The sequence below is a fragment of the Ranitomeya imitator genome, chromosome 4, assembly GCF_032444005.1.
Source record: "Ranitomeya imitator isolate aRanImi1 chromosome 4, aRanImi1.pri, whole genome shotgun sequence".
NCBI classification, from domain to species: domain Eukaryota; kingdom Metazoa; phylum Chordata; class Amphibia; order Anura; family Dendrobatidae; genus Ranitomeya; species Ranitomeya imitator.
The window spans coordinates 683,347,903-683,361,802 of NC_091285.1; the positions used below are offsets into that span (position 1 = coordinate 683,347,903).

Genomic DNA, 13,900 nt, shown 5'->3' on the forward strand with positions numbered 1-13,900 from the left:
ACTAACTAGCCTGAAGATAGAAAATAAGCCTACCTTGCCTCAGAGAAATACCCCAGAGGAAAAGGCAGCCCCCCACATATAATGACTGTGAGTTAAGATGAAAAGACAAACGTAGGGATGAAATAGATTCAGCTAAGTGAGGCCCGACTTTCTTAACAGAGCGAGGATAGGAAAGATAACTTTGCGGTCTACACAAAACCCTAAAGAAAACCACGCAAAGGGGGCAAAAAGACCCTCCGTACCGAACTAACGGCACGGAGGTACACCCTTCCAGCAAAACAATAAGACAAGCTGGACAGAAAAAATAGCAAACAAATAGCAAAGAAGAACTTAGCTATGCAGAGCAGCAGGCCACAGGAATGATCCAGGGAAAAACAAGTCCAACACTGGAACATTGACAGGAAGCATGGATCAAAGCATTAGGTGGAGTAAGTAGAGAAGCACCTAACGAGCTCACCAGATCACCTGAGGGAGGAAACTCAGAAGCCGCAGTACCACTTTCCTCCACAAACGGAAGCTCCCAGAGAGAATCAGCCGAAGTACCACTTGTGACCACAGGAGGGAGCTCTGCCACAGAATTCACAACACAGAGCTATCTTCATTGCTGCATGGTAAGGAGATAGTGGTTTGTGGTTATTATTTGAGAAGGTGGATTTATCTGAGACTAATGCTATGTTTTGGGTGTGTGCTAATTCCTCTCCTTCTCCCACTTTGGTTTTACCCCATCCTCCACTCCCCGGTATTTTCCTCTATTGTTTGTGAGAGTATATTTGTATGATTGGTATTTTTCATTATCCTTGTTCCTATTACCTTGTTAGTCTGGTTGGTGTATTATGGTACTCTGCTACTCCCCTCTTCCCTGGGTTGGGGAAGGGTACAGACTGAGGACAGATTCAGAAGGTAATTCAAGGTATGTGGCCCCGACATCTTCACCATCAGAAGTAATCTGGAGATCAGGGTGAGCTAGGGTGCCCCTAGTGTTAAGGTCCTGGAATACTCGAAAGCAGAGTTGTGACAGTACTGTTGTTAATCTGTTAAAGTTTGGAGTCAGACAGACGTAGATTCTCTTATCCGAGGAAATCGGGACAATAATGCAAATGACACTCTGGTCAAACTGTGATCAAAGTGTTAGCTTAGTAAGATCCAATTCTCTTGGATGAGAAGATGGAGAACAAAATTTCTATATCTTTATCATTGTGTTAGTGAGCGGAAATCGGGCTGCATTCAGATGTCTTCCGAGTGCAATCCAATAATTTGTATGGACTCATTGGTTTGCACGGTCGAGTGTGATCCAATAATCAGATTGAACTCAGATATGCTGCTATTTTTTTCCTCTGACCAGCGCATAGAGTAACATTGGGCAGAATTATGTTTTGTCGCATCTCAGTTGGGCAGAAAATACAGTAGTGTGTACCTGGCCAAATTCTGAACGCTCCAAATACTAACTCCTCACAGTCCTGTTTCCATATATATGCACATGTCGTAAAGATCACACACATCCAAGCATTGGTGGTTCAGTGGTAGAATTCTCGCCTGCCACGCGGGAGGCCCGGGTTCGATTCCCGGCCAATGCAGGTTGCTTTCTTTTTTTTTTTTTCTAAAATTTTTGATAGTTTTAGTAAGGAGACTTTAGAAAATATTGCATAAACATAATCACAAAAAGATTAGGACCATTTATGAGTTATTTTCATATAGCCACCTATTTCATTTTCAATGGTCTTTCCTTGTATAACACTATAGCAAAGCCGAGTGAGTTAATGGAGAATTCCAAGGTTTTAACTTTTCCACTGTAATGTTGAAGCTTGCAGGACCATTAATGTGAATGTTCAAGGAATGAGGAGAATCCATAAAAATTTAGAGAGCCCAAAAGCAACATTTTTTTCTCCATTGCTCAGATAATTACTTTTCCACATGAATTTTGATACCAACAGTATAAATGTTAGAAACTATATGCTAGCACTACCAGATTAACAGCTTGGAGTAATACAATTTATTCTAGAACTCGTCTTTTATCATGTAGCTCAGAATGCGCTAAGCTTCTCTTTTTTGCATTCGGAGTGAATCAATTGAATGCAAAATTCATTTGAGTCAAATCGTGAAATTCTAATCGATTGTATCAACTAAAATGGAATTGGCTAGTTTGCAAATTTTAACAGATTGCATCAGCCAGGGAAGGATCACTTTCTGGGTTCCTCATAATGCCATGCAGCCTATCATAACCTGTATAAAAGCAGAAGCAGGGAATGAAGCAGCGATTATGTAGTGAATCTGGATGGTGAGAGGACATTAAAGTTCGCTGCTTAGCTACAGAGAGGGGAAGAGAAAACCATGAAACCCTGAGGAAAACTGTACAGATAGTGTGTGAGAGCACAGCAGTGAAGAGTAGCAGACAGCATCGGACTGGAGCACCTTCGGCCCACCAGAGAAAATCATTCTTGGGGCCCACTATGTAGCTACATAGAAACAAATACAAGACCACCAATTGTGCAGTACAACACGCTATTATCAGGGTATAATATAAGGTAGTACACGTCTTAATTATGTTGCAGGGGTTGGGGTAGAATCACAGAGGGGTGGCCTCCTCATAGAATATAATGTAGCCCCCCTCATAAAATAATGTAGCCCCGTTCATAAAATATAATGCAGTCCCTTCTCATAGAATATAATGCAGCACCCCACAAAATATAATGCAACCCCCTCAGGTATAACGCAGTCCCCACCATAGAATATAATGTAGCACCCTCATAGGGTATAATGCAGCCCCCCTCATATAGTATAATGCAGCCCACCACAGAATATAATGCAGCCCCCCATACAGTATACTGTAGCCCCCTCATAGGGCATAATGCTGTCCCCCTCATATAATATGATTTAGCCCCCAAGAATATAATATACTCTTGAGAGAATAATGCAGCCACACCACAGAGCATACTGTAGCCCTCTCATATAGTATGATGTAGCCCCCAGAATATAATGTAGTCCCCTGAGAATAATGCAGTCCCCCACAGAATATAATGTAGCCCCCTCATAAAGTGTAATGCAGCCCCTCTCCACCCCCTTCATTGTCCTCATCACCACCTCCATCATTGCCTTCTCCCCCACCACCCCTATCATTGTTCCCCACCACCCCCATCACTGCCCATTCCACCTCCATCATTGCCTCCCCCACCACCATCATTGTCCATTTCATCACCTCCATAATCACCTCCATCATTGCCTCCCCCACCACCATCATTGCCTCCCCCCACCACCATCTTTGCCCATCACTTCCATCATTGCCTCCCCCCACCATCATTGTCCATCACCTCCATCATTGCCTCCCCTCACCATCATTGCCCATCACTTCCATCATTGCCTCCCCTCACCATCATTGCCCATCACCTCTATCATTGCCTCCCCTCCCCACCATCATTGCCCATCACCTCCATCATTGTTTCCCCCACCGCCATCATTGCCCATCACCAGCATCATTGCCTTCCCCACCACCCCTCTCTTTCACACACAGACCGCATCACTCTTTCACACACACAAATCACTGCACCACATACACACACGCAGGCACACAGCACAGCTCACCTCCCAGCAGCAGCACATCCCGGCAGCCTCTTCCTCACCGGCAGCTTTCTGTCTGAGACAGTGTGCTGGGTGATGACGTCATCCAGCTGGGCTGTCTCAAACAGGAAGCAGGATGCCGGGATGTGCTGCTCTGTGTGTCTGTGCCTGTGTGTGTGTGTATGTGGTGCGGTGATTTGTGTGTGTGCGGTGTGGCTTTACATGCGGGCAGTGTTATAGCTGCAGCCTGCGGCTAATGCTGCCCGCTATTAAAGAGAAATGGTATTCATGGCTCTCCAAGCCTATAGGGGTGTGGGGAAGCATGAATATTCATTTTGCTTTAGCAGCGGGGACAGGATCCTGTTTCCAACTGCTGCTATGCTGGCACAGGGCGGGTCCCCTTGACTCAGGGGCCCCATAGCCATTGGCTGTGGGCCCCTGGAGCAGTGGCAGCCCTAGGCAGCTGCTGGCCAGTATGCCAGCAGGTGTCAGTGCCTAGGCCCACCGGAGAATCCTCCGGTTCTCTGGTGGGCCAGTCCGAGCCTGTTAGTAGATGAGGAAAAAGAATAATTCAGATTTAATGGTGTGACAAAGTCACTGGCAAAGTACTGGAGGGGACATACGTTTCACTGAGATTATTAGCTTCATTAATTTGAGACCTAGAAGTTTGCTCCAGCACACTAAGTACTGAGAGGGGTTAATTTATACATTTTAAGGGCTAGACTTTTAAGTGAATAACTAAAGAGTGGGTGGAGGCTGTTCATCATATCTCCACTCCAGGGTGGGGTGCACAAGGTAAATAATCAGCCTTCTCAGGCATCAGGTGTTCGGTAGGCCTGGAGAGTGGAACTCCAGTACTATGTGTCCTAATAAGGAAAGCTAAACCATGTTTTGGTAATTTGGTAATCCTTAGCAGGTGGATTCCAGCAGATGAACAGACTGTATACCATTTTTGTTTTGTTTCCTGTATTTGCCAGAAGGACCATATTTAATTTTAGTTTGCACTGGTTTATGACGCATATACAGTATATATAACAAACCAGTGGAAGCCTTAAACAGACAGTGTACCTACACTATGATTCCAAAGTTTCGGGTCACCAAGACAATTTTGTGTTTTCCATGAGAACTCATACTTTTATTAATCCAATGAGTTGTCAACTGAATTGGAAATCTAGTCCAGACATTAACAAAGTTCGAAAAAAAGATTTTTATATGAAATAATAATTTTCTCCTTCAATCTTTGCTCCCTTTGCAGCAATTCCAGCATTGCAGACCTTTGGCATTCTAGCAGTTAATTTGCTGCGGTAATCTGGAGAGATTTCCCCCCTTGCTTCCAGAAGACCATACGGTCATGCTGCTCCCACAACAGCTCAATGGGGCTGAGATCCGGTGACTGCGCTGGCCACTCCATTACAGATAATACCAGCTGCTGCTTCTTCCCTAAATAGTTCTTAAATAATTTGGAGTTTGCTTTGGGTCATTGTCCTGTTGTAGGATGAAATTGGCTCCAATCAAGCGCTGTCCACAGGGTCTGGCATGGCAAAATGGAGTGATAGCCTTCCTTATTCAAAATCCCTTTTACCTTGTACAAATCTCCCACTTTACCAGCACCAAAGCAGCCCCAGACCCTCACAATACCTCCACCATGCTTGACAGATGGCGTCACACTCTTCCAGCATCTTTTCAGTTCTGCTTCTCACAAAGATTCTACTGTGTGATCCAAACACCTCAAACTTGGATTTGTCTGTCCATAACACTTTTTTCCGATCCTCCTCTGTCCAATGTCTGTGTTCTTGCGCCCATTTTAATCTTTTCCTTTTATTAACCAGTCTCAGATATGGCTTTTTCTTTGCCACTCTGCCCTGAAGGCCAGCATCCCGGATTCGCCTCTTCACTGTAGACATTGACTCTGGCGTTTTGCGTGTACTATTTAATGAAGCTGCCACTTGAGGACCTGTAAGACGTCGATTTCTCAGACTACAGACTATAATGTACTTGTCTTGTTGCTCAGTTGTGCAGCGGGGCCTCCCACTTCTCTTTCTAATCTGGTTAGAGCCTGTTTGTGCTCTCCTCTGAAGGGAGTAGGACACACCGTTGTAGGAAATCTTCAGTTTATTGGCAATTTCTCGCATGTAATAGCCTTCATTTCTAAGAACAAGAATAGACTGTCGAGTTTCACATGAAAGTTCTTTTCTTCTGGCCATTTTGAGAGTTTGATGGAACCAACAAATGTAATGCTCCAGATTCTCAACTAGCTCATGGAAGGTCAGGTTTATAGGTTCTCTAATCAGCCAAACTCTTTTCAGCTGTGCTAACATACTTGCACAAGGGTTTTCAAAGGTATTTTAACCAGCCATTAGCCTTCTAACACAGTTAGCAAACACAAAGCACCATAAGAACACTGGAGTGATGGTTGCTGGAAATGGGCCTCTATACACCTATGAAGATATTGCATAGGGAATTTAGATTGTGAGCCCCAACGGGGACAGTGATGATAATGTGTGCAAACTGTAAAGCGCTGTGGAATATGTTAGCGCTATATAAAAATAAAGATTATTATTATTACAAACCAGACATTTGCAGCTAGAATAGTCATTTACCACATTAACAATGTATAGAGAGTATTTCTGAATCATTTCATGTTAGCTTCATTGGAAAAAAACTGCTTTTCTTTAATAAATAAGGACATTTCTAAGGCTAGATTCACATTGCGTTAATGGGTGTTCGCTAGCGGACTCCATTACATGGCGAAATTGTCGCAATTAACGCCATGTAACGGGTCCGTTAGTGCACCCATGGACAGCAATGTGCTAACGGGTCGCCAACGCATTGCTAGCGCATGCCATTTCCGGCACGCGCTAGTGATGTCCCGTTAGTTTCGGACACACCTCGAACGCTGCTTGCAGCATCCAAGGTCCGTTCCTCGCTAGCGCAGATCGGGCATCTGCGCTAGCGGGATCGCCAAACGCGAACTCTTCTGTCACATTGCGTTAGCGCAATCCGCTAGCGTATGAGCTAAATGGATTGCCCTAACGCAATGTGAACCTAGCCTAAGTGGCTCTAAACTTTGGAATGGGAGTGTATGTCTACCTCTGTGTGCAGCCAAGTGACTAGATCTTCTACAATGGATAAAGAGAAAGTTAGGAGAGCAGATCAAGTCTGTGAGGCAGGGTTATGGAGGAACACATATGTTTTCAGGCAATTGAAAGCTCTGGAGTACTTTCCATTCACAACAAACTGATTTGCAAAATTCGGCAAAGCTGGAGAATTTGAATGTCAAAACATTTACTCATCATTGTCCGTTATGTATATCTACTGTATGTCCCCAACCAATATGAAACTATGTAGTCCTCAAACCACTTCCACCACTCCACAGATAGACAGTTATTCCAGGGTTATGTAACTTCTGGCAGAGTTTTAATATTAATATTGAATTTTTGTGATCTTTTCTTCAGGATCTTTAACTATGCCAAGAAAAGCATTAATGTTCCCTAATAACCTATAGTATAACGTACAGCATCCAGAGAGGCATCATAGATGGTCAAAACTTTACTTGGGTCCTCAAGAGGAAGATTACAAAATTTGTTTAGGATTTCTTTTCTATCCTAAAAATTTTGGTATAAACAGAACAATGTGATCCTCTAGTGTTGGGGATTCTGGAGAAATAGTGTGTATTTTCTGTCCCAATGAATTAGCTGGATTAGATACTATCAGCTTTATATCCAGCTAATCCTCATAAGCTTCTTCTGACTCCTATTTCTGGCCAATAGGCTAATCCTAAAACATCCTTCTTTGTTTTCAAGTTTCCTTCCCCCATTCCTTGTGTTTTCCTATAAACATCTCAGCATGAAGACTTTGCTCCAGTTAATGGTGATTCCCCACATGTTTTTGATGCAGTTGTAGACTCATCTACGTAGTAATAGACCATTCATGGGATGTCTCAGGTGCCCTGATTGAGCAGAGAGGACTACAGAGTTGAAAATCGTAAGACCATAATTTACCTATGAAGTTCTGTAGATGATCGGCTTTTTTACTCCCAATATTGATCTTGAGCATCCATCAATGAGTTAGTAATCAAAAATTTCTCTAAACCCAAGTTCTGTCATCAAGACAAAAAGAGTTTTGTGACTTTTCAATTTGAAGCAGCTTTGCCAAAATGGGTGAAGTATGGGAGGAGCTGGGGTGGGATGGGATGTGGCCAATTTAGGGTTGAACTTGGGAGGTATTTAGGTCCATTATTTACTCACAAAGAACCAATAACTCTATTTAGAAACACATTTTCACCAAAAGTGAAAAAATTATCCAAAAAGACGCTAAGGCTAGATTTATAAAATACAGGAAGTGCTCTATACTGCAGGATATACTAGTGACATTTTTCATCACCTTCCCCCGGACTGTAGCTGGCCTAGAGATAAGTGGTTTGAAGTGAATCAACTGGATGGATTTTTTTTTTTTTTGTGATTCACTTTACTTGAATTTGGGAAGGAGTGAACGAAAAAATAATACTCTCTTTGCCACTCGTCTGACCCACCACCACAGCCATCTCTCTGGTTCTCCATGTAAGAAAAAAAGAGAATTCGAGCGGCACAAAGAAAAAGTCCGGGTGCAGAGCCCCCCAGGCAAATACTCAATTATAAAAAAAGAAAAGATGGAGGCAGCACACCGTTTGTAGTGAAAAAGAGCTTATTTAATCAGCCCAGAAAGCGACGTTTCGGTCCCAACAGGAACAGCTTGAGAAAGGCTCCTGTTGGGACCGAAACGTGGCTTTCTGGGCTGATTAAATAAGCTCTTTTTCACTACAAACAGTGTGCTGCCTCCATCTTTTCTTTTTTATAATTGTGGTTCTCCATGTAGCTCTCTACAGTCTCTTTTCTTGGTTCAATACCCTACTAGATGTCCTCTTCCTTTTTGTTCACTCTGTGCTGTAGCCTCTGATGTCACAACATGAATTGCCCCAGGCACTGACTAGATATGTCACAACACAAATGTGACTTCAGAGGCCTACTTGGGCCATAAACGCCAACACAAAGTGAAAATGCAGGAAGAGAACATTGCGCCTGGTGTCTATAAAAAAGAAGAGGAAGCTGCGGTATACAGATACACAGGGCCGTATTTAGAGTTTCTGCTGCCCTCGGCACTTTTAGTGCTACCTCCCCCTTTGGTGAGTATGACACTATCGGCATAGACTTTGGCAAGAATCGCTGATGTGAAAGTCGCCTTTTGCAGAAGATCGGGCAGTTTTTCTGCATCTGCCGCGTAACGGATCACTTACGGCAACACTGCGTTTGGCCTCATTCATTCCCTATGGGACTTGCGGCACTTGCCGTGATCTGGCAAATGCGGTACCATACCTCCCAACTTTTGAAGAAGGGAAGGAGGTATAATGTTTGCGCGATGGCAAATTTTAGGCCACGCCTCTGACCACACCCATTTCATAACTAGCCACCCCCAAGTCCCAACCACACCCATTTAGCACTGCTGATAACACTGTTTCATATACAATAATTATAACCAAAAAAATATGGCCACACAGTGCTCCATACTGTATAATGGTCAGACAAGATGCTCAATACTGTATAATGGCCACACATGATGCTCCATACTGTATAATGGCTGCACATGATGCTCCATACTGTATAATGGCCACACAGTACTCCATACTGTATAATGGCCACACATGATGCTCAATACTGTATAAAGTCCACACAGTGCTCCATACTGTATAATGGCCACACAGTGCTCCATACTGTATAAAGGCCACACAGTGCTCCATACTGTATAATGGCCACACAGTGCTCCATACTGTATAATGGCCACACACAGTTCTCCATACTGTATAATGGCCACACACAGTGCTCCATACTGTATAATGATCCCACATGATGCTCAATGCTGTAAAATGGCCACACATGATGCTCCATACTGTATAATGGCCACACATGATGCTGCATACTGTATAATGGCCACACATGATGCTCAATACTGTATAATGCCCCCCTCCTATCTTGTATGCAAGGCTCATCTCCCCCCATCCTGTATGTATGGCTCATATCCCCACTCCTGTCTGCAAGACTCATATTCCCCTCCCCCTCCTGTATGCATGGCTCATATTCCCCCTCTCCTGTATGCATGGCTAATATTCCCCCCTCCTGTATGCATGGCTCATATTCCCCCCCTCCTGTATCCTTGGTTCATATTCCCCCCCTCCTGTATGCATGGCTCATATTCCCCCTTGTATGCATGGCTCATATGCCCCCTCCTTTTTGCATGGCTCATATTCCCCCCCTCCTGTATGCATGGCTCATATTCCCCCCCTCCTGTATGCATGGCTCATATTTTCCCCCTCCTCCTGTATGCATGGCTCATATTCCCCCCCCTCCTGTATGCATGGCTCATATTTTCCCCCTCCTCCTGTATGCATGGCTCATATTCCCCCCCTCCTGTATGCATGGCTCATTTCCCCCCCTCCTGTATGCATGGCTCATATTCCCCCCCTGTATGCATGGCTCATATTCCCCCCTCCTGTATGCATGGCTCATATTCCCCCCCCCCTCGTGTATGCATGGCTCATATTCCCCCCTCCTGTATGCATGGCTCATATTCCCCCCCTGTATGCATGGCTCATATTCCCCCCCCCCCCTCGTGTATGCATGGCTCATATTCCCCCCTCCTGTATGCATGGCTCATATTCCCCCCCTCCTGTATGCATGGCTCATATTCCCCCCCTCCTGTATGCATGGCTCATATTCCCCCCCCCTCGTGTATGCATGGCTCATATTCCCCCCTCCTGTATGCATGGCTCATATTCCCCCTACTCCTGGATGCATGGCTCACATTCCCCCCCCTGTATGCATGGCTCATCTCTCAACGCTCCTGCTCCCATCTTGCATGGCTCGGCTTACTGTCCTCCTTCATCCCCATCCCCTGTCCCCCCGTCTCTCATACTCACCTTTCCCAACACCGCGCCGAACATCCCTCTGGCTCTGTCCCTGCTCCCGGCACAGCACCTTCTTCCCTAGTGAGCGGTCAGGTGGTACCGCTCTTTAAGGTCATGAATATGGGCATATTTATGACGTTAATGAGCGGTACCACGTGACCGCTCACTCAGGATGAGCTACAGACGCTGAGACCAGCAGGCATCGCTGGAGCATGGTGAGTATGACATCTTCAAGGAGGGTGGGTTGGAGGTGGGCGGGCGGCCGGGGGGGGGGCATCTGGGGGGCCGTCTGGTCGGGAGGTGACCCAGGACTTAAATAAATAAATAAATAAAAAAAAACCTTGCTCAGGTTCCGCCCCCCACATCGTCCCGCCCTAGGCACGTGCCCTCAAGTGCCTAGTGGCAAATACGGCCCTGCAGATACGGGTTTTCAAGTTTCATCTTAAAGTTCCGAATTTAGTGGATAATAAGGTCACAGAATTCAAAAAGATAAGGGATGACTTGAATGAAGTTTTGAAGGCGATTGGGTGAGGAAAGTGTAAGTGTGGGAGTACTGGAGTTTACGTGTTGGAAGGTATAGGGAAATTAGTTCAGAGATACATGGAGGAGACAGATTATTATGGACCTACTGTAGGACCTATTGTTTGGTTGGCCCTCTATGAACAGTTGGTTTAAATAACTTGCTCTTTGGGCGTAATAATTTGTAAATTCGCAAAGTCCTTTGTATAGAGATAGAAATATTTGAGGTATAAAAACTCTATTAGAGGAGAGAATTTAAGCAAAGATGCAGCCGCATCCTAAGCTCGGCATCCTGGGTTCCTATGACATTTACTTGGACCCATGGTCTCATGACTTTGCATTTGGCCTGGTCAGAAGGTTTCATGCAACATCATAATGTGTGTCATGATGTCTTGGGACAAAGTAAGCTCAATAACAGCAAAAGTATGTCAGCTATTGCTCCACTTAAGTGTCTCGTCTCGCTACATCAGCACATATCTCTGTATCATACGAATGGTATCCTCATGTATTCACCCAAGACAGAAGCCAAAGACCACACTTTTTTCCACTGTCTGGTGAATTACATCCCTCTGACACATCAATGTGTTATAAAAGGAAAAAAGCTACATTTTTAAGTAATATTAAGGCTGGGGCTACACGGGGACTTTGGTTTTAGTTATAAACTTAGGGTAAAAAAATAGATAAATACCTGTCGCGATGTTGCACAACCCCTCCCCATCTGATCCTTGGTGTAACTTTTTCCAGCGTCTTCTTTTTTAGACACCATGTGCAATGTCCTCTTCTCGAATTTTCACTTTGTGCCAGGACTTATGGCTTGAGTAGGCCAGTAGTTAGTAACTAGGACAATGAATGTTGGGATATTGTGACTTCAGAGACGACGGCACAGACAGGGCTGGCTTTTGGGGCAGGCAGTCCAGGCAGCAGCCTGGACCCTCACTCCTTCAGGGGTCCCCAGCTGAGCCAGTGGCATATCGCTAATAGAGGCACACCATATGGCTGCTGAGGGGCCCGGCGCCGCCCCACATCACTGATTCAACTTATCGGCATCATAGACACTGATACAGTTGAAAGCAGTGATGGAGGAGAGAGCATCTGCTGACACTCCCTATCCCATTACTCCTCCTCTGCTTGTGATTCAGCAGGCACGTGATATCACTTCATTGTGTGCCTCGCTGTTCTAGCAGTGGAGGCGATGGGGCAGGAGCAGCAGAACCTGGGGCAGTGTGGGGCACAATTAGGAGGGGTGAGTATTGTGCGAGTGTGTGTGTGTGCATTATTGTGTGTGTGATAGTTCGGGGCCTGCATTATAGTGTGTGTGTCTGCACTATACTGTGTGTTGGGAGGGAGCTGCACTGTACTGTGAGTTGGGGGATGGAACTGCACAGTACTGTGTGTTGGGGAGGGAGGTGCACTGTACTATGTATTGGGGGATGGAGCTGCACTGTACTATGTGTTGGGGGAGGGAGCTGCACTGTACTATGTGTTGGGGGAGGGAGCTGCACTGTACTATGTGTTGGGGGAGGGAGCTGCCTGCACTGTACTTTGTGTTGGGGGAGGGAGCTGCACGCACTGTACTTTGTGTTGGGGGAGGGAGCTGCACTGTACTATGTGTTGGGGAGGGAGCTGCACTGTACTATGTGTTGGGGGAGGGAGGTGCACTGTACTATGTGTTGGGGAGGGAGGTGCACTGTACTATGTGTTGGGGGAACTGCACTGTACTGTGTGTTGAGGAGCTGCACTATACTGTGTGTTTGGTGAGCTGCACTGCACTGTGTGTTGAGGAGCTGCACTATACTGTGTGTTGGGTGAGCTGCACTGTACTGTGTGTTGGGGGAGCTTCACTGCATAGTGTGTTGGGGGAGCTGCACTGTACTGTGTGTTGGGGAGCTGTACTGTACTATGTGTTGGGGAGCTAGACTGTACTATGTGTTGGGGAGGGAGCTGCACTGTACTATGTGTTGTGGGAGGGAACTGTGCTGTACTATGTGTTGGGGGGAACTGCACTGTACTGTGTGTTGGGGAGCTGCACTGTACTATGTGTTGGGGAGCTAGACTGTACTATGTGTTGGGGAGGGAGCTGCACTGTACTATGTGTTGGGGAGGGAGCTGTGCTGTACTATGTGTTGGGGGAACTGCACTGTACTGTGTGTTGGGGAGCTGCACTGTACTATGTGTTGGGGAGCTAGACTGTACTATGTGTTGGGGAGGGAGCTGCACTGTACTATGTGTTGGGGGAGGGAGCTGTGCTGTACTATGTGTTGGGGGAACTGCACTGTACTGTGTGTTGGGGAGCTGCACTATACTGTGTGTTGGGGAGCTGCACTGTACTATGTGTTGGGGAGCTAGACTGTACTATGTGTTGGGGAGGGAGCTGCACTGTACTATGTGTTGGGGGAGGGAGCTGTGCTGTACTATGTGTTGGGGGAACTGCACTGTACTGTGTGTTGGGGAGCTGCACTATACTGTGTGTTGGGGAGCTGCACTGTACTATGTGTTGGGGAGCTGCACTGTACTATGTGTTGGAGAGCTGCACTGTACTATGTGTTGGGAAGGGAGCTGTGCTGTACTATGTGTTAGGAAGCACTGCACTGTACTGTGTGTTGGGGAGCTGCACTGTACTGTGTGCTGGGGAGCTGCACTTTACTGTGTGTTGTGGGTACTGCACTGTGTGTTGGGGGAGCTTTACTGTACTGTGTGTTGGGGGAGCTGCACTATACTGTGTACTGAGGTGAGCTGCACTATACCATGTTGGGGAGCTACACTATACTGTGTCTTGGGGGAAGCTGTACTTTACTGTGTGATGGGAGCTGCACTTTACTGTGTGTTGGAGAAACTGCACTGTACATGGTTTGTAGAACCACTGTGCTACGGACCGTGGAGAGCCTGGAGGGG

At 45.9% G+C, this 13,900-nt stretch overlaps 1 non-coding gene across 1 annotated transcript; it reads left to right on the plus strand.

The window, feature by feature from the left end:
• Window positions 1-1,503: 1,503 nt before the first annotated feature.
• Window positions 1,504-1,574, plus strand: TRNAG-GCC (transfer RNA glycine (anticodon GCC)). Its single transcript has one exon. It is a non-coding gene; the product is annotated as a tRNA-Gly (tRNA).
• The last annotated feature ends 12,326 nt before the right edge of the window (window positions 1,575-13,900 follow it).